The 22,960-nt window shown below is 33.6% G+C and overlaps 1 long non-coding RNA gene across 1 annotated transcript; it reads left to right on the forward strand.

Annotated features, from left to right (window-relative positions):
* The first annotated feature begins 19,313 nt into the window (after window positions 1–19,313).
* LOC116215055 lies at window positions 19,314–20,741 on the forward strand. The gene is made up of 2 exons (XR_004158400.1): window positions 19,314–19,812; window positions 20,243–20,741. It is a non-coding gene; the product is annotated as an uncharacterized LOC116215055 (long non-coding RNA).
* Window positions 20,742–22,960: the final 2,219 nt, after the last annotated feature.

Below are 22,960 nucleotides of genomic sequence, written 5' to 3' on the forward strand. Positions count from 1 at the left end.
TTCCACATATTCCTTAAAATCATGTCATTCATGGTGCTTGCAATGCCATCTTCAATGATTTCTAAACAACCTTAGGTTCACATACTGGGGTGAATTTTTATTGTGATAGAGAAAAGGGAGACGTATGAGTTTGCAAATTGAATTAAAATCCTGACAATGAAATGGATCTAAATCCTCATAATTTCATGACGAGGTGCCATACCATGTACTGACCTTTATTTTCCTTTCCATGAACTGAACATTTTTTATTCAATTGATCATCCATGGAGAGATTATTAAGTGCTTTGATTTAGACAAAATACGTGAGACAAATATTAGGCCCACAAAGAGGCAGACATGACAAAAATTCCCATGTTCATTATCCCACATTTTATCCCTCTATCCACATGGCCCTTTCATCCCTCTAGAAAAAAGTGGCTATTAATTTTAAATTACACTCTTTTTTGGATGAAATTTCTTTGTTATTACGTTTTTATCTTTCAAGTTTAAAACAAGAAAATGCGGTCTTTATGAGTGACCAGCATGGACAACAGGAGCAAGGGTTATGCCCCGCTAAATTTTCAGGTAAGGAAATTATTATGTTATTCTTTTAATTTTAATGAAATTTCTTATTTTTGGTCCCTCAGTATAGAAAAAAATATCTTTCTAGTTTCACTTTTAAAGACCTCGATCTCCTTCACTCCAAATGCAGATTTAGAATCAAAAGTTTAGTAGACTACTCGTGCCCATTTATTAAATATTTAAAATTTATATTTTATTGTACTAGACCCATGAACCTCCATTGTAATCAAAAAAATAAAAGGTAAAAAATTAACAAAAAAGTATCCAAAGGATAGAACACCAAAATTCGACATAAAGCACATGGAATGATCCTCTATTTCATCGTAGAGCGCATTCTAGCTAGCACATACGGAGGAGCGATGCAATTCATGAATAAAAACACATCTACTAAATCGTGGAGAGTATTGTAGCACGTACTGAGAAGCAATCAAATTTATGAATATAAACACATATCTACCAATTACACTCGTAAAATGATATATAATTCATCCGATTCTTTTGCCTCTCATTGAAGCAGAACGAAATGTTCGGTACTGAATTGGTCAAGTTAAGTTCGTACATAATTTTTTGTCTCGCAGAGATTCCGACTTACTGCAAATTAATAACGTGCCATGCATAAATATCAAGTACCTAGTGGAAGACGTCTATGTCCTGATCTTACCCGCTGGAATTATCCACTAGCCGAGAATAGTTGCCCACATAATTTCGGTAGGTGCAGCAAAGGAAAGCAACATTGTCTTTTTCTCTGTTGCAAACATGAAAGCATGCATGCCACGGCATCTCTTCCTCTTGGAGGTCCCCGTTGCTACAAATTGATCATTTTTTTTCTCCCCTTAAACTAAAGATTGGTGCCGTTAAAAGAGCAGTTTTATGGAGCATATCATTGTCGACCTGAGATTAAAAGATTATACGTTCGAATTTTACCAGTAGGACTCTCCACGTCACTTAATTTTCATTTTTCTATCCCACTCTAAGAACATGGACTGGCATTTGAAAAAAACTAAACTAAAAAGAAAAGAAAAGATCAGACCAGGCATTTATAAATGCATCCTCGTGGTTTTTCAAGATCAGTCGTCATCAAAGTCCTCCTTGGTAGAGGAAATTCAATTTGTTATACGATTTGTATATATGTCTGCTGTTTCATAGTTCTCCTTCCTGATTCTGAAAATTTGGTTCCATGATGCGATCTTTCACTCTGACAACACACCAGTACCCATCGCCATCAGCTCCCATCTTGCATGAATAGAGGAGTACTCGATCATCTACTCTAACGGTCTAGGTTGCTCATACCGCGTATATATGTAAGTGAAGATCCATGAAATGTCACTGAGCGTTGTTCTCTAGTATTCAGTGCAAGAGATTTCCCGATGAGATGGTGACATAAAATGACAAATGAAGGTGCAAGCCGGCCGGCCAGCAGCCCTTTGGATGATAGTCTGCGAAGGTATATATCGTTATTCAAGCTTTAGGGGCGTGGTCCAACAGACAGGCTCCGGATGTGGGATTGGGTCCGCTACCGAGGGCTACCGTACTGGAAAACGAGGGATGAAAGTGATGGGTCTCATGGATATGCATAACGCATTCAGTTTTGTTCAGTATTCAATTATTTAGGAAATGTATGTCTGCCACAGGTTTAGATATGGAAGGAGACTCGACGTAGGAGTTAAGACTGTCTTCGTAAGCGTATATGGCCACCTTTTGTTTCCGCCCTTTACCACTCTTTCTTTCTTTTGGCGTATTTGGGTCTGAGCAATTCTTTTGGCGGCAGCGGAAACTTTCATGAGTTGAAACAAAGACTACAGGTATGTTAATTTATGAGATAATCTAATGGAAAATAATTTGAACTGTGAGGATGAGGCTTTTTAAGCTTCAAGTAGATAGAATTTTATGTGTAATGCAAGGATTTAAAAACCGTTAGAGCATCTCCTGCCCAAGACTAAGCTGATGCCTAAACAAAATTAGCCTTAACCAATAAACTGAGGTCACTAAGGATTCACTAAGGAAAATTTTATGGCCTGATGATGGATGAATTAAGACTTGCTATTATTGTAATAATATTTTGAAACTATTTATTTCAATTTATATGCATCATTATATTTTTGTTAATTATCAATATAGATTGACATATATCAAGTTCAATGATTAGAATAAAAACTCATTCCGCTCGTTTTTTTAAAACAATAATTATGAGATTCTTATTTTTAAATTTTATTTTTTTGTTTTATTTATGAGTTTAAGTTCATAACGCTATATCATAATAATTTTCATTTATAAGATCATAAATTTTTTGAAAATTATATTTTTATTTATGAGCTTGAAACATTTATATATCATTTTTGTGACAATTATACTGAATTTTGGAAAATATATTGACTTCTTAATACAATAAAATATTTTTAATAATTAATTTCAAGTTTCATACAGTAACTAAATATTAGACTAAGTTTGCATAATTCAATATATATTTACAACAAACAATCCTAATTAGTAAGCATTATATTATATATTTATTTAATAGCAAGTATATTAGAGAGATTTGTTTTAGATGACATCCTTATGATAGGTTCATATATATTTACTTCATTACCCATTTTTAAATAAGCAGATTTTGTGAAATCCTTATTTAATTTTTCATATTATCATAAGTTCATAAATAATAATAACAGTTTCAATCTTATAATAGAAATTAGGTTAATATTCGATTAAATAAATAAAATTCACATGATTAAATCAACTCTCTTAAACTTTTAAAAATTTTGTTTATTAATGAAAGATCATTTATTAATATAGGAGTCAATTTTATTTATATGACCATAAGTTCCTAGAATTAAGTGATTTGTTATTTTTTTGGGGAAATTTTTATATGAAAAATCAATCATTTTTCTAGTGTTCTATCTTTCGATTATATGGGGCTTCATCTTTTCATACATTTATTTCAATTACATAATGATTAATATATTTCACAAATAATTTGCTTCTTAAGAGTCATAAAAATATCAAAAAAAATTTAACATTTCACACGATAAACTTTGAATAATGACCTTCAACAAAGTTGGCCTAATTAACTTATTTAGTCTTTTTTAATTTCTCTTATAAATTTGATTTATACATTTTTATACTCAATTTCATATATTTTAATTCCTTTCACAAGCCTATAGTTTATGTTTTAGTCCTATATATAATCAATTAATTAATTTCCATATATGATTTGATCCCGTAGAATATTTTAAGCTTGCCCTTGGCAGTGTGTAGATCTCCTGAACCAAAGGAAACCCTATATAGAATCAACAGTAAATGTTAGAGCAAGGTTTATGATCGTTTATGCTGGTTGTTCTTTTAATGAACATGCGACTATTTAAGCACTTGCCAATATTACTAATTATTTATTCGGTTAATTACCTAGAAAAATACAACATTTGCGTTTTTTTCAAAATATAGTACGACATTTGGAAAATAGCATAGAAAGGCAAGACCTTTTTATTTTTGCTAAATAGAGTACGACCATTGGAAAGTAGTACAAAAATGCACGACCTTTGCGTTTTTTTTTTTAATATAGCACAACCTTTAAAAAATAACATAAAAAGGCACGACCCTCAGGTTTAGTTACGCATCTATCACAACGTCAATTATTCCATCATACTGTAACGATTAGCTAATGTGAAGCTACCGATGCTACGCGGTACAACATGATTGAACGAGTAGACCCCACAGCTTTTTATTTAATTAAAAAATTAAAATAAATTAAAATAAATGAAAGGGGGATTCAACTTAATAAGAGGAAAGGGGGAGGGGGCTGACGGTGGTGGTTACGATGGTGGCTACCATCTCCCAATTGGAGTTGCTGACCGCAGCAAGACCCCAATCATGTGGGTGGTGGCTATAATCGGGACACCTACTGCTGGAATCAAAAGAGCCCTAAAATTGGAGCTTTTTCATTTCAGCGAGGCCCCGATTGTGCCCCTCCGCAATCTACAATCCGCTCCTTTCTTAAAAAAAAGCATATTTTAAAATTTTTTTAATTTTTAGAATTATTTTTTAATTATATAAAAATATATGGAGATCCACTTGTCCAATCGTGTTGTGTTACGAGGTGCCGTTAGTTGTTACTGTTACATTTGACGAATAATTCACGCTGTGCCGGAATCGCAACTAAACCTGAAGGTCGTGTCTTTCTGTACTATTTTTTAAAGATCGTATTATATCTAGTGAAAAAAGGTAAAGGTTGTGCATTTCTGTGCAACTCTCAAAAGGTCGTGCTATATTTAGGAAAAAAATGTAGAGGTCAACCATTTATGTACTATTTTCTAAAAGTCATGCTATATTTAAGGAAACATGTAAAGGTCATGCCTTTCTTATTGGAACAGTTCTGGCCCTTGGTCTTGTATAATTAAGTTTTTTTTTTTGCTTGAAGAGTTTTTTCTTATAAGTTATTTAATCAAGTTTCTTCCCTTCACGCTCTTCTGAGTATTCTGCTTTACCATTGTTCAGTCTGATTGAGTTTGTGATGTAATATGGGTTTTGGCAGCTTAAATATGCTCATTTAACTAAGTGTTTATTTAGATGAATCTATTTGTTTGACTTCTCTTCAAGTTTGCTTTTCTGCAGAAAATATGGATCAAAATATGAGGATTGTTTCCTTGCTGTTTTTCTTGTCTTTTCTGATGATAGCTTACACTATTTTATAAAGCAGTTGCTCATGACCTATTTATTGTATAAATTAAAATATAAATTACCACTTGGAGCATGTATCTGCAAACAATAGAAATGATATGTATGACGTTCTAGTTCTTCAGAGTTTGCAGACAAATTTGATTGGAAGGGACAATATGTCCTCTCCTCTTCTTTATTATGACTTTCATGCCAATCGGTGTTCCCAAATATTGTTGCCATTTTAATTTGTTGCTGTCTGTGGTTGCGTCTCAATTTTGCAGATATATCATCTTTGATTTTATCTGTATTATTACAACCTTCTTTCCAAGTTCTATGAAGGAATTGGGCAACTTCTCTAAGGGGAGAACAAGTGAGTTCGACAAGAAAGCTAATGAAGAAATAAAGCAATGCATACAACACAGAGAATGATCAGATAGAAACAACATGATGGAGAAAAACAAAAGAAGGAGCAGCCCTACAACTAAAATAGGAGGTGGATGTCATAAAACTACGAGAACCTGTCTCCATCCTCTTAAATTAAGTGTTGTGATTACAATTCAATTTTTGCATCCTAGGCTTTGAGGAGATGAAACTGTCTTTTAGTATATTTTATATTGTCTTATTTAATGAGGCATCTGCTGCAAGCATGAGATATCAAAACAAATGGACCTACGTTGCATGACAAAGCTCCCACTAAAGGAGTGGGGTACATAAAGAGGGCAACGATTGCGCAGGGAAAGGATGAGCATTTAAAGGGCATGGGTCTTCAGGTATTGGGCCTTTGTCTTAAAAAGCAAGCCATAGTGGCTTCCATTGATTTCGAGAGGTCTCGACTTTAATCTGAAGCACTGAAAGCATTAGATGTTGCACTGGTTTTGGAGCCAAACAATCCAGACCTGATTTTCAAGCTTAGAGTCCAGTGTGCCGAACATCGATCTTTGAATACTGCCTTGCGATTTTCAAAGAGATTCATTGATGCAACTGAAGGCTTCGTACTGGGTTGGAGACTACTTGCTCTGGTTTTATCTGCTTGACAACAATTTTTAAAGGCTGAAGGGGTCACTGATGCTGTTTATGATGAAATATTTGAGTAAAGGCCTCTGCTTTGGTTGAAAGCAAAGCCGAAGATCTCCCAGTCATTACCACTAGATGCTATTGAGACTTACTGATACCTCCTTGCTTTGGTTCAAGCATAAAGGAAATCTCTTGAGTCTACACGAAATTGTTGATCACGTCGAAAAGTCGCCGACGGGCAAATAATTAGAAAACCAGGCATGCCAAGGCACTATCCCAAGAAAATAGAAACCGACACAATACCAGTCGACCCCACTGATATAGAATGTCATATCAAGGAAATGCTCGAGTGGAAGCATGTTCCTTGTCCGGAAGCTTGAAAAGGGGTAGAAGGATAGGTGCCGAATGATCGGCGGTTGCAAGGAATTAAAGGTGCATGTTTTGAAGTGCTAGAAAAGTAGATATTGAAGGTGCGATAAAGTTGACGAAAGTAAAGTGCTAGAAAGAAAAGATAGAAAAAAGTGTAATGTGATTGGTTGTTGTGTAGGAAGGGGTTACAATAAATTCCGAATCACGTATTTATAGGCGTTACACGAAACCTTAAGAGATCTATCAAAATCAAATAAGACTATAAAATATAATAACAAAATCCTAAAATAAATGTCTATCCTACCAAAAAGCAAAATTCCTAAAGATATTGGAAAGATATCCAACTTATTCTCCATCAAATTCTCCTCAATATACCATCACTTATCTGTCACTAATCAGTGGCAAAATGACCTTGCATTCCCTTCCTTTTGGTGATTAATCTGTCACAAAATCATCTCATACATTCTGTCACTCTTTCGTCACAAGTGTGTCACAAATTCTATCACAATCCGTCACAAATCTAATAATTTCCGCCACCAATTCCCTCACTAATCGATCACAACATGTTACATTTGTGGTGGAATATTAGTTCCCTTCGAGACGTATCTGTGACGGAATTTGTTCCATCACAGAACAGTGTGACAGAAATTTCCGTCACTGATAGCATCTGCTACTCCAATTTCATCCACGGATTTGTGACAGAAATTTTCGCCACTGAAGGCTTCAGTGATGGAAGTCTAGGCATCTGGGACGAAAATTTCCATAACTAAAGCCCGTTTTTCTTGTGGTATGTCTTTTTCAAAACTTACAGGACCGAAATTCTCTTACGAAGCAAACATGTAAGACTAATCGGTAGTTTTAAATTTTATAGGACCAAAATTTGCTGAATGTCAAAATTATTGGACCAAAAATATCTTTTTCTCCAAAATTATTATTGAATCTTATAAAACTGCTTTAATTTATATTGAAAATTATCATTACTTTGAACATGACCATGGAAGAATATTGTTGTTATTAATAAGAAAATTGGTTTAACAACATACACAATATTAATATAGAAGATGGTAATAAATACATGAAACTAACTCATGTGTCGCACTTGAAAACTAGTTAGGATATAAGTTGAAAATACTTGCTTGAGTAAAACATGATTCTGAGTTGATGGATACAACTCATAACCTCCATCAGTCCATCCACTTCATACATACTAAAGGTACACTTTCTGTAGCCTCGAGTGGTGGTAAGGTCAGTGGACCATTTTTCATATGAGTATATTTTACATGCAGTATAGAGATTTAAAACTAAGAGGAAAGACTTCCTAGTAGAGCCATGTTGATGCAAGAGCAAAAATTAATCTTGACTGATAAACTTAGAATATCTCGTGATCACTCCGAGAAAACAAAAATATTAAAAATTTAGACATTTTGCAATAAGAGGACATTCTTAAGATCGTGTATAGGATGCTACTATGCCGTCATATAGGTTAAATGGCATTAGTCTGACTGTCCAATATGATATATTGCTTTGCAAGGTCGTTGATTAAAAAAAAAAAAGGAACCGTTTTCAACAGGTTTAACTAAACAAAGAGATGAAGGTTTATAATTCGAGCCCAATTATAATCTGTTTCGCGCTTTCTATATATTATAATTAATTTGTGGAGAAGACCCATAATCTCGCTCAGTGTAAGACTTGTGGTAAATTATAAAGGAGCGAGTTATATCTGTAAAACTAAGATTTAAAAATAATTCCGCCAAAATAAAGAAGAAAGAAAAATTGAACAGAAGCCAGTGGTGCTATGACATTTGTCTATCAAAATGAGGTTTGCTTAATCATCGGAATTAGCAAGTTCCCAGATAATTATATGTGTGTAAGCCTACATCTCTATTAATAGGGGCAAGATGAGGACCTAGGTGCCCTTAATCGATAAAACAAACAACAGTACATCTGTTCATGTTGTCGATTATGTTGGCAAATCAATCTTATGCGGGAGACATATATAGATATTTCTTTTATTTCATGTTAGTTTAATCGTCAATTGAGAGAGAATTTTCTACCAATAAAAATATTAGTTGAATGGTAAGTAGCTCACTCACGTAAAGAGGAGAATACAAGTTTGAATTTCGGGAAGCGCACTTGTTGGGAGGGAGAATAACCTTTAATACTCGATCTCCCGACTGAATTAGTTAGATCCCATTAGGCTCTAGATATGAGGATTTACACTAAAAAAAAGTAAGAGAATCTTCTCTCTCCATCAATAAACGAACAAGAGGACAGATAAATGTACGAAATTGAAAAGCAGTCTTTAGTAAGTAATGATGACGAAATTATATGCGCATTGCCATCCAATCATCAATAGACATATCTTTCGACCTTTTTATTTAATTTGATACAAGGGAGTCATGAACATCATATAGAGAAATAAAAGCTTAAATAAGGGGTATACTCTTTATGATAGAAATTGGAACCGTTTGGAATCGGCTCTAATGGGTAGATTCTCAGTAAGTTTAGTCTAATATTGGTTTGGACAGGCTCCAGATAGCAAAGTTGGAAATTGATAAAAACGAGTTTTGGTTTCCAGATCCAATCAATAAATACCTGGATCCGAAAACGGAGTTAGTATACCATTATATTCGAAAATTCAACGGCTCCTGCTTAATTTTGTCCAAGTAGAGTCGGTCCACTAATGGGGTTTCCTTCAGCAGGCTTACTTGACCCGAACTGGATTAGTCAGAATCGATTGGACTTCTGAATAACATGATACACATTGAAAATGGAGCTAGTATGAATAATATAGGGTGAGAGCGACCTTTCAATCCTCAACCTTTCATCGACTTTTTCATTTTTGTCCTAAACCTTTTTTTATGTTCAACTTCGTCCTCAACGTTGCAAATTTTATTCGCTTCAGTCCTCCCATCAACTTTTACATCAAGAACTCCATCCTCGGCAAAGAAAAAAAAAATTAAATAATATGTTTTTTTGAAAGATATAGGTATGGTCCAAGTTTCGTACAAATTATAGGATATCCAAATCTACTAATCTCTACGGGCATTGGATATTGAGAATCAAACCAGAAATTTGTTGTTGAAGTAATAATGTTCGCACTGCATCACACTCCTTTCTAGAACTTCAATTTTTTAAATCAGACGGAGCCTTGAATAAGATGCCAAAAGTGTATAAAATAATACTCATAGAGCTTGACTGCCTATAATGTCATTGGGATTCCGAATTGATTAACATCCCTGGTTAAATAATTAATTTTAGCTAGCAGATGGGGAGACGAATGGGAAATGTCGCCAGCCGTGCGATCCATTTTCTGCGTATTATTGTTCTCTTTGGGGTCCGAACACCTGTCCATTAATTTGCCCTTTTGAGGATTTATATGGGCACTTTTCGAGCCATTAATTTCTGTCTGATGAAGGTGTGAGAGCATATCTTAAGCTTTCTGCTTTTCTATAGACCGTGTTTGGGAGTTTTTAGGGGAGGGAGAGGAGAGGAGAGAAAATGGAGGGAGAATGCATATTTTGTTTGAGAGATTTTATAGAGGGAGAGAAATGGAGAGGTGAGTTAATGAAACAAAAGTATATTATAAGATGATTATACATTCATTAATTTTAAGTTACATTATTTATTTATAATTTAGTTATATTAAAGGCCATTTTACATTTAACAGTAGTATAAAGTTATTGTTATATATATATATATATATATATATATATAGTAGTGTACATATATTATAACAGTAGTATATACATATACCATAACTGTTACATATATAAACACTAGTAAATAACAGTAGTATATAGTTAAAAGAGTTGTTTTAAAAAAAGTTGTTTTAAAAGAGTTCCTCCAATTTAAAAGATTACGAGATTCTTAATAATGGAAGGAAATGGAGAGAGAATAGTTCCCTCAAAATTCCCCTTTTTCTCTTCCTTCCCTTTCCCTCAAATAAATCTCTCAAATAAGGGAAATACAATACTCTCTCTACCTCTCCCTCCAAATCCAACTCCCAAACACACTTACTGTTTCCTTATTACTTGGAATAAGAAAATATTTGTGCCAAATGGGTTAATAAATATTAATCACGTGAGCGAAGTGTCCCTTTGCTTATATTTAATTATTAAAATCTTGCTATGATATATTGATCGGTTCAAGTGGTCCGGCGTTTATTTTCCTTAAACAATGTCTCAGATTCGAGTCTTGGGAATGGAGAAAATCCATACTGTGAGAACTTTATCTCTTTACTTGTCTGACTCGGCTCAAATTGAATTAGTTAGGGTCCGTTAAACTTCCAAATACCATGATATATATCAAAAAAAAAATCTCGATCCGACATTTTGAGGCATAATTATTTATAATATTATATGTTCTTGTCCATGAATTGGAGGCCCCCAAGCATAATTGCTAGTGTTTTACATTAACAATGCACTACATTGTCCAAGACTTGTGTGAAGTGTCTCATTGGTCTGACGGGATGCCACTCGTTAGCTACGCATTATTGATTGAGAAATTGACCAACAATCGGCATTCAATGCCCATTTTACTGTGTTCCTTTAAAAAAAAAATTATTGGGACGAGAAAAGCGATTTCCTAGATTTGGGAAGTTCGTCGATCCTATATCGTTGTATGCAGTACATAGGGAAGAGCAAAGAAAGAGGATTTATTACAACGCTAGTACTTAATCAAAATTAAGAGATTTTGAATTTAATTCTTATACAAATGGAATTACCATGCCTTTCTGTTAATTTTTATTTTATGTCTTCTAAGTTCATGAGTTTTCTTTGTAAATTATAATAGAACAAGAAAAGGAAGGCCGCCACGGGTTGATTTAATATCATGAGTCCGAGTCATCAATTGTTTTTTCTAAAACCTTTGATATTACTATTCTTTTATAAATTTTCCCTATTTCTAGGATATATTTCAAAATACAAATTAAGGGGAAAAAGTGCATATCATATAATGTTTCCTAAATATATTAAATATTTTTCCAATTATAAAGAAGGCCTATGAATTTATTACACTACAATAGAAATCTTAACAGCTAATAGAGGGGCATATATTGTCCATCTAGATATCGAACTTGGAATATCTTAGTTAATTAGCGAAAGTATGCATTACTTTGTTATATTCTCTTTTTTGGTAAGTGCTATACCCATTTTGATAAATATATTAAATATTTTTTACCTAAATGATCTAGATATTTTAACTTCCCTTACGAGGGATAAAAGGAAAATGCATGTTTTCCATGATTAAGAGCAGGGACATACTATTGGTAAGGATCTACAAAAGAGAGAGAGAGAGAGAGAGAGAGAACGAGTGAGAAAATTCCTTCATATTGTACAGTGCTGATGATAAGATAAGATAACATCACAGTTAGAACTGTATCTGACCATAGAAAGATGTTCCTGTCGTTTAAAAAAAAAGAGTGTATGGAATGCATTAAAAAAAATCATATGTCTACCCAATTCAAACCCTAGATTATGAATTCGTCAGAGTAGCTTTTCTTTCCTAGAATCAATTTACCATTTCATTATTCGAGTACTGATTTTCAGGGAATTCAATAGAAGATAAGGTTGACTTTTTTCTATTTTCACTGTTGTGAAATCTAACTTTTATATCTTCATGTAAGTGCTCGCGGATTCACTGTAGATTCTGATTTAGTTTCTAATTCAAATGCCATTAAAGATCATGAAATTTAGCTAGCCTCAAAAATACAATCGAATCAGCCGTTAGATAAGCAAGATGCGCTAAGTATATGGACCCATGTTATACCCAAAATAATTCCTACTTTAGAACATATTAACTTCATTAAGCAGTACCATGCTTATAAGAACATGCATAGGATTAACTGAGAAAGAGAATGGGAGCTAGCCTTTCCAGACTAGAAGGTTTTAACTTCGATTACCAGTGAGATTTCCGTATCCCTAGCTTGACCTCCCTTTTAACTGGTGGACAAAATTAACTGACCGAAAATATCTATTTGCTCGTTGTCCCTTTTCTTGCCATTAACTAATGAAGGAGATGGTCTGTGTGTTGATCTGATTCATATTGTGGACTTCGAATGAAAAGCATTACCGAAGTGCTTTAAAGAAGGATTATCTTGATAATGTCCTTGCATGTCATGATAGTTATCCAAAGATTCACACTGAACCCTGACCGAACCTTCCCATTGAAGCAAGGAATCAATAACAACTAGGCTGCCAATGATAACTAACAGAAAAGATGTTTTGAAAGACCTAACTCGATTATATAGAGAGAGGAAGAATCAAATTGACATCGGCACACAAGATATAAGAGTTAATTAGTTGCTCTTGGAAAATCCTGGGTTCACTCAGGTCAAAATATTGTCAATCATTCACAAATTCTGCTTCATTCATCTCATTGATCGTGGTTGAAAGTACGCGCAATTAAATCATTTCATGAAGCTTAGAAAATTCTCTAGACATAAATCCCTCACCATAGTCCTGGTCGAGAATCACCCAAGTTCAAGATAGAATGAGAAACAATTATGGAGTTCGATGATGTATATTATTGCACGCAAGTTGTGGAAAAGTTTGTCACCGTTGTGCAAGTCGATAATAGGGCCTTGTGGGGCTGCCGGGCCGATATGAAAATGCGTTGGAACTCGTTATCATAGTTACGTAGAATGACAGAGATACCGATGAAAAATTTATTTCACCCATCGATCTTCATCCACCAAGTATATGTGCAACTTGCGCAACATGATAAGTCGAGAAAAGTGTCCACGTGATCGAAACAAGATAATGAATCCAAAATGGTTTCCTAAATTGATCAATGCCGGTTTTCCAGGACTTGTGATGTTGTACCCACTCCTTTCTATTTGTAGGAAGCCCTTGAAGCGCTAAGGACGATGGCAGTAATCCCACTTGTAAGAAGAGATTGCACTTCACATTGCGCCATTTGGGCACATCATTTCAACCAGCTCATTGGTTGCGAGTAGCTTTTGAAAGTGACAAAGCAATGCCAAGTGGCTTATAGTTAATAAAAACACACACATACATATATATGCCTTTATCAAATATATGTCCATATATACTTTTATATTATCCTACATATAGTCACAACACAACTTGGCAAGTAGTGAAAGAAGTATAGAGATAAGGGGTTCTTAGTGCAGTGATACAAGACGCCGCTCGAAATCAAGAAATCCTAAATTTGATCATCACTGATAGGACTTATATGTCTCTTTATTTGCCTTATTTCCTATTTCTATGTTAGGTTCACTGTCCCCCTTATTAAATAAACAAAAAAAATGTATAAGACCGTTGTGGATTTTTTCAGGTGATTCGGTCTTCTTTCCTCGATGTAAAATCTTGAGTTCAATTTCCCTAGATGATGAGAATTCACGACTAGGAGAATTTTATCATTTAGTGGACCAATCAGACTTTTAACTTGGATTAATCGGAACCCATTGAACTTCTAAGTATTAGGTAGTGTAGATGGAGAAAACAAAGTATATAAAATTAAAGATTACCCGAGACTTTTATATATATATATATATATATATCACCCACCTTGATTTTCGAGATTGTAATTAGAAACTAAATTAATATAACGATCAAAATATGAAATGCATGCTTATCCATGAATAAGTATAAAATTTCTCAAATTTCTCACAGGCCAACGCTAGCTCCCGAGTGAGAAAAGAAGAAGGCAGATTAAGAAATATTAGTTGATATCAGGGTAATTTTTATTTTTATAAGAATAGATAATTAACATATATGACTTGCAAATAAATATAGTTATAGATGAAAAATATTACCAAAAAAAATATACATGAAAAAAGGCAGTAATATAAGTAAAATTATGATGACAATAAACAAATACCTATACTCTGGACATATATAGCCAACCATATATTTAGAGAGAGATTTTAATCCTGTAACAAGTATGACTGCTTACAAAAAAAATGGAGATATCATGTAGGGGTATAGAAAAAAGCATAGTGAATAGAAAAACGATGGATAAAATGAGGTATTTATGGAGAATTTAGCACATTAAACCTGAATAATATAAAGAGTTCTTTCTTACTATTAAAAAAAATATTTTGTACTTATATTATATCATGCAAGTAATCCAGACAAATTCTTAACATTCGTCAAATATAATGACAGTAAAATGTAGTATCAAATGGATTGAAAAGTTGAGGGTTATAAAATGGATTGAATCGAGCAACTGATGATATCTTACAAGAAACTAAGATTTATCAAATGGAGCTATCACATTTCACGCATCGGTTTTTATATGTTGATATATTGATGGGTGAAAGAGGAAGGGATTGGTGCAACGGCACATAAGTAGCCAACTTAGAACTAATGGTGCACTTGATGGATTCTTGGTAATTAAATTACTAGCAGTGTACATTCTCGTCAAGATGAGAATCAATATTCTCACTCCTTGCTGATAATCTTTATTATAATTGAAGTGGGAATGTGAAAGTGAAAATGTGATTGTCATGTCCTCACCAAACACGAAAATTCTATGGGCCTTGGGGATTTGAATAAACTTTCTAGAAATTCACACAGATTCTCACGTACCAACCGCTATCTAAGATATTTTCGATCATAGCTAGTGGAAGTTTTATTTTATTTTTTTTATTTCGCTTAGCTATTCTTGTAATAGATTCGTGAGGCTCCCTATAAGGAAAAAAGAGAGAGAGACCAGGAAAAGCATATCTGGGATAATTGACCACAAGAAAAAAAAAATTCATCCTGTCAAATCCTTTTAGCGTCATTCGAGGTTTCCGATTAGATCTCCTACCTAATGAGATTCATCAAATCGATAAATTCTGAGGTTACTTTTCTCATGATCAGCTTACTATTACAGACTACAATTTCGGTTCTACTTAAAAGCAAGTTGATCGCCCACATGTAATTCCCAATCACGGTGGCAGATCATTAAAAAGATCTCGCACCAGGATTTAAGGGACATGTTACATAGTATCATCCCCGCGCTCTCCCGAACAATTCGACCAGCCAGAAGGAATGAGGCAACCCAGCGGAAATGGAGATTGTGGATACGGGTCCCCAGGGTGCATGCTGCAGCAGGGCGATGATTTTCGTTAAAATTCCTATTGGGTCCAGTTAAATTTTTTTACCTTTTCTTTTAATTAGAAATGATGTTCATGAATTTATTACATAAAAATTAAAATTTTAAATATAAGACATGAGAAGTTTTTCTGACAAAAATTAAATGCGTAATATCTTATGAATTAGTAAGTGAGAGATTTCACCACTGAAACTCCCTTTATTTAGGGCATTGATTTTTTGTTTTTCACTCGATATTTCTAGTTCACGATGAGATGTCACGCCCCCTTCGAAAAATTTGCTGCTGATCATTGAACTCGTCAATACCATACTTAAAGGTGAGGCGTACGACAGAGGTCTAAATTAAGTGCTTGAGGTTCAAGAGCGACCGTGCATTTCTTTTTAAAGGACAAATTAAAATCCATATGCTGTGCCAAAAGTGGATGAGTCGACCAAAAACACAAAACGTTTCTAGTAACGAGCGATGTATTGTCTCTTGATTAATGCAACTTGACAAGAGGATTGTCCTCAATGATAAATCCATATATATAAATATATTAGTGAAATTGAATCCTATTGTAATAAATGTTCTCTTAATAATAGAAGGAAATTGTTAAAATACTATATGAAAAAAATAAGAGAATTGATTTAATCAAGTGAAATCTAATTATGAAAACCCTATATTTTTTCGGCTTAATATAAGAGGCCATTTTAAAAAAATAAGTGACAATTAGATATGCTAAACAAATAAATATTTAATTATATGTTAACCTAATTTTCTATTATTATAAGCGTAATATTGTTATAATAATATTTGAATTTACGAAATAAAAACAAAATATTCAAAGTAAGAATTTCATAAAAATATAAGCTTGAAAATTGCATAATCAATCTTATGTGAATATCTATAAAAAAAAATAAAACTTATCTATTATGCAGTGATTGGATAAATATATAATGCATTGAGACCATTAATTAAAAAATATTTGTCGAATCATTCAAGTTTAGTCAAATATCATTAATTAATTAACAATGAAACTTAAAATAATATTGAGCATATTTATTGTGTTAAAAAGCATATATATTTTTCAGAAATAACATATGCTTGTTAAAATGAACATATATATACAATACAAATTATATAAACACTATAAAAAAGTAATCCATTATATATAGAATTTCTAAAAAAGATATGATCCAATAAAAGAAAAGATTTAAAATATAGCGTTGTTAACTGACAAAAAATAAAATTGAAAACTGAAGAATAAGGATGTTATCCATAAGGTTTTATGCGATCAATATGTATTAACAATTAATTTAAAGATGTGACACATATTAATTGAAATAATTAGTTTGAAATTATTATTGTAATAATTAGCATACTCTAAGTTCTATAAAAATTATTATTAGTCATTTGTATAAGAAAACTAATGTTTCAAAATGTAAGTAATTAAAATAAAAATGATATAAAAATATATGAATACGAGCCCTTGCAATGCATGGCCAAAAGAGCTAGTTTAGTAGCAAAATTTGTTGTTATATCTACTTATTGGAGGCAAATTTCGATTACAATGAAGGCTCATGAGGCTAGTAAAATGAAATAAAAATTTAATAGCTAATAAAAAGGCATGGGTAATCCCACTGAGTATCGAACCTGCAATCTCTTGGTTGTCAAGTGAAGGCTTGACACACTCTTTTTTATTGGAGGTAAATTTAATTGACACTAATAGTACTAACCATGAATTTTATTAATTATTGCTAATTTGCCTCTATAGACCTAAAAACGACACTAGTGAAATGAGGTGATTTACTAATTCACCACTTTTACTTTTAGAGCCAAATAAATAGGTTTTAGAAAAAGAAGGTGAAGTGCATGTGCTGCACACACTCGCCTAGTAACCAAGAGGTTCCACGTTCGATATCCAATGGGACTACTCGTGCCCATTTATTATCTATTATAATTTCAATTTCAAATTGTACTAGACTGACAAACCTCCCTTATAATCGAAAAAATAGGTTTTAGAAACAAATTCCACAGCAGTTTTTCTTGTACTGGGATTAACATTGTTCGGTTTTGCTTTTTTCATGTGGATATGTATCTTTTTCTTCTTCTTTTTTCGATAGTATTTTTATCACTTGATCGGATATCAATAATGCAGTACTATCCCGAAGTGTTTCTTTGCGTGAAGTGAAAAACAATTGCTGACCGAAAGGGAAAAGATTCGTTCGGCGGAAAGCAAAAGCCAATATTGAACATACGTTCGTCAAAACAAATCAAGAAATATAAAAAATCATGAGAGCCAAGAGAATAAATAAATTCATGTGCATGCATATAGAGAGGAAAAAGGGTGGACAATTAGTAAACGATCACCACTAGCAAAACCTTCGAGTCAGCATATCGGAAGAAAAATTTTCACCCTAAGGGTATGTTATGATTAAGTGATATTGTTGTTTCGAGAACATGTTGTTTGACTTCTTTTAGACAATGTATCTTATCTTACAAGATCTTCTCTCGTAAATGGATCGTACATATATGCCCAAATGATCAAATCCCAACAGAAAAACACAGCTCGGAAGCTAACGAAGAGAATATATTCCACAGAGTTATCAAAATGCTTAGATTGATTGAAGGTTTGAAAAAAAAATCGGTGTGAGAGGGAGGGGTTGGTTGGGGTTCAATGTATAGATAGATAGCTGCCCTCGACTCAGAACAAGGATGTTCTGAATTTGGTTCTTATTAATGGGACTTACCAAGCTTCTTTATTGCCATTTTTCCTCCTAACCCTTCTTTGACCCAGGGGTCTCTTTCACTTCAGAAACTAGGAAAAAAAAAAATCTTATCGTGAAGTAGAGAATTCATCCAACTATAATTTTGTTAAAAAATTTCAGCAATTATGTATGTAATATTATCCCACTATAAATCTCTTAAATTAAGTTGTTATGAGTTCAATCCTCGTTAATTAGTGGGACACCCCGGCCTTTTTTGTAATTGAAGAAAAAAAATATTCTTATAAGAATTAATTCAAGTCTAACATCAGATAAAGCAAGTGATTTGAAGTGATGATACATCACAATAACTAATTTCTGATTATTCCTTTTGGGCAAACTTTCTTTACCGCGATCATATCTGGCAGCTGGCATGGATATGTCATACTATAATAGCCACCAAGCCAAACCCCGGAGTAAAGTTAGAGCCCTTAAGGTGATTGAATAATTCTATCCATGATCAGCAAAGATCTCCCTCTTGCACAAAAATCTGATGTTTTCGTAAAAATTTTGGTGTCGAACCCTTTCCCCCTTGTTATTGTTATTTCGATAAGTTGCGTTGTTTGATCTTGAAATTCCAGCCAATGTTTCCCTGGTAAAAGTCACAATTTTTTTTCTTCTTTTTTTTTCCTAAGTAAGAAGGTCCATGTGCCGGTAACTAATGAAGGAAGAGAAAATAAAAGGTATATGAGAAATTCCGATAAGAATAATTGAATATAGAAATCTCTTGTTTTCTAATCGAGAGCAATTGTCATGCAAAATTATCCTCTTCATAATTTAGATGTCATGGAGCGCTTTAGTATTAGTGGATGTCACAAAACTTAACTTCGAATGCCTTCGATATTATATATATAGGAATGTAACTTCTAGACAACTTATGAGATTCAAGCCACATATTGAAACAAGTCGAAAATGGATTGTAATTATTTATGTGGAGACCACAGTATTTTCGTTTTCAAGTAGAATGGCATAGCGTGTGCAGTTTGGCGTTTGAGTGGAAAACAAACCGTTTTCCTAAAAAAAGAGAGTTTCGGCAGGTAAGAATTTTTAAATGGAATCCAAAATTATTGCCAAAACTAAATAAGATCCAGAATTTAGGTATGTGGTCATAATAGCTTCTCGTCTCCAATTCCCATTCAAATATATAACAGATGGAAAAGATTATGTAAGGGATTTGAGATTGCAGATCATGTGAGCCTCTCCTGTATTGTCTTTCTTGTCTCGCTCAAATTATATATATATATGTATGTATGTATATATACAAAAGGTGTTATTCTAATAAACAATAAAAACGCCATTAGTTCATTATCTCTCAGTAACACTAGCCCGAGACTAAGCCGAATGGTGCATCTTTGGATTAATTCAAATCTTCGCAATGCTGAGCAATGCAACAAATTGAGCATCATTGGTGACTCAGCTTAACGATGCTAGCTCTAACTCCACCCGGAATATTCTTGAAGTTCTTATTTGCGATTATTTTCCACAAATTAGAATTTCTTATACTCGGTCCCCTCATGTTTGCTTATGTCCTGTTGGGTTAATGAGCCTCTTCTTGATGTCGGTATCCTGCGAAGTAAATTTTCTGAATGTGCCTGCCACAGATAACATGTTATTACGATCAACCGGGGAGGAATTAGGTTGGACATAAGCCCATGATACCTATTCACAAAAGGGTGGGGGGTGGGTGGGCAGGATACCTGACTGTTAGAAAAATTTTGAAAAATAAATTACTTATACTCGTTTTTAGCACTTTGCAAAAGATGGGTCTGATGCCATAATTTGGTGGCAAACAGATCCCAGGGCCAGGGGTGTTTCTAAACGGGTTGTGACTTGTTCAGGGCCCATGATGAAGATGAAGCCCAATTGAAGTCTCGGTTGCCACCCGACCCGACCCGAGGAGTAGGACCACTCAAGTCAAGGAGATTATGTGCAACATTCTGCGATGTTGGCTACTTTCAATAGGGTCATGTTGGTACGTATGAATGGAATGAAAATCGACTACACAAAATCCAATTGACATTGTTGGCCTGTTCAGTACTCTGTCTAGTTCACTGGTTCTTTATTATTTGTAGGAGGAATAGCCGTAAAATGCGAATGATTGGAAACAGGTTAGGAACATTATGTTGCAAATGATGTTCGTGGAGCTCTACATGACAAGAGTTCTTGCGCTTTGGAAACATGTCTGCTCATAATAATGGGATTTTGTTTTTTCTTGGAATCTAGGAAGGGAAAGAGTGTAATTTTGTTATTTTTCTAAAAAATTTGGCAACTTCGTTCGAATTAATTACTTGTAATAATGGGAACTTACAATCAAATTTTCAATTAAGCAGCGTGACACCCTTATTTTTGTGCAAATTATGTTTAATATTTTTATATTATCAGCATTTTTGTTATTCTCGTATTTCTGTGAATTGAAACACTCATGCGGGATTTGCATGACCAAATTGATTCGTTTTCTTTTACAATTATTAAATTCATTCATCGCTTGTTGTTTATGTATTTATATGTCAGTTATTATATTGAGAAAAGATGAGTGAAGAGAGACACTAAATGAGGAGTGATACAAATAGTAGCATGACTTCAAGAGATCTAGTTCAAGTTCCAATTAGACCGGTTACGCTGATTCAAGAGGTTTTGGCTCAAACAAATTCGTGGAGGCCCATTGGACATGAACCATGTGATCAACAAAGATGCATCAACATGATTTAAGTTCTAGAAGATTCCAGCCAAGTCTATGATGCAGAGAATTAATCTCATTATAATGCCATTTTCTAGAAATTTCTAGAATATTTATTGAAGATCAAGAAAGGATATCATCGGATTTATTTAAAGTTTAAATCTCATTGAGATATTCTAGGAATATTTAGATTTCATATCTTTATAAATTAAGTCATATCTCTATAGATACTTTAGATTTTATTTTCCTTACTTTACGAGGAGATATGGCCAGATTAGGATTAGTTTTGGTCTATATATACTCATCTTAGTCAATTTTTAAAAGAAGAAACATTCATAAAATTGTGAGAGTATTCTCTTTAATTCTTGAAGAATTAATTCGAACTTATCGAAAATTTCTGTGGCGTTCATCATCGACTTATCAAACGGATTTCCACCACCGTTTGTGGTGTCTTCCTATACCGAGGTTCTTGTTTCGCAATAAACAACGGGTTTAGGTCAATTATACCAAGGTTCTTGTTTATGTTGTAAACAACGGGTCGAAGGTTTGTCAATCAATTCTGATTATAGAACAATCTTAGGATCCTTTTGTTGTCGTGTCTCGTCATTCTTGGCGGGAATTGTATCATTTAGTATTAGAGCATCAAGCTCCAAATCAAGTTTATGCTATCATTTTCATTTCAATTTGCTGAGTTTCGTTTCATCAAGTTTGTGCTTTCTGGATTATTATTAGTAAAAAAAACCAAAACAAAAATTCAGCCAGAAAAAACAAAGCTGAAAAAAAAAAGATCGAAAGAAACGAAAGAAGTTGTCATTGTCAATTGGATCCTAATTCTTTCCATCCATTTAACATTTTGATATATTTTATCCTTCATAATAGTTGCATTTTCTCTTGTTTCCTTTCTTCCTTAAATTTTCTTTGACCATTAATTTTTCTTGATGAGTTCTTGGTGAATTGCTGCTAAAAATTTTGGAGTATCGTTTGTTTAGTTTCAAAAGATCTGAAAGAAAATTATCGAATGAAAAAAGACAAGAGTGGTGAGAACATTAGAGGGTTAAAAGCCACGTTTGTTTTTGAATGAAAACACGAGTGTAAAGTGATTTACATTCTTGAGTATAAAAACATAAAGGAGAAAATTGTGAGGTCATTTCTTTCTAACTTTATTTTGCAGCAATCATTTCTTACAACAGTGTTAAGAGTATTCCCGAAGGTGCTACGGAATTGGTTGATCCGAAAGTACTTATGGAGGCTATGATGAGTAAAATAAGGCGTGTGATGAGGTTGGAGTTGGAGTTGGAGCATATTCATGAACGGATAGATCAGATGGAGAGCACACGTGTGGAGCAGCCATGAAACGCTCCTAATGTACGTAGGAAGGAAAGAGTTCAACCGAGAGAAGTGAGGGTTGAAGATAAAAAGAATTATGGGGCTAGTTAGGAATCAGGAAAACAATAACTTTGGTAGTATTAAGATAAAAATCCCATCATTCCAAGGAAAAAGTGATTCCGAAGAATACATTGAGTGGGAGAAAAATGTGAAGTTTGTATTTGATTGTTATAGTTATTTTGAACTTAAGAAAGTCAAATTGGTAGCCATTGAATTCTCAAATTATGCAATTGTTTGGTGGGATCAATTGGTGATAAATGGGCGAAGAAATAGAGAGCCACCTACAAATATGTAGGAGGAAATGAAAAGGTTATGATGAAGCGATTTGTTCCTAGTTATTACTACTAAGAATTGTATAATAAGTTGCAAAGTCTTAGGCAAGGTAATTGGAGTGTAGAAGAATATTTTAAGGAGATGGAAGTGGCCATGATTAGAGCAAATGTAGAGGATGATCGGGAGGCTACTATGGCAAGATTTTTGGCGGGATTGAACC

Source organism: Punica granatum, chromosome 7 (genome assembly GCF_007655135.1).
Source record: "Punica granatum isolate Tunisia-2019 chromosome 7, ASM765513v2, whole genome shotgun sequence".
Classification (NCBI taxonomy): Eukaryota; Viridiplantae; Streptophyta; class Magnoliopsida; order Myrtales; family Lythraceae; genus Punica; species Punica granatum.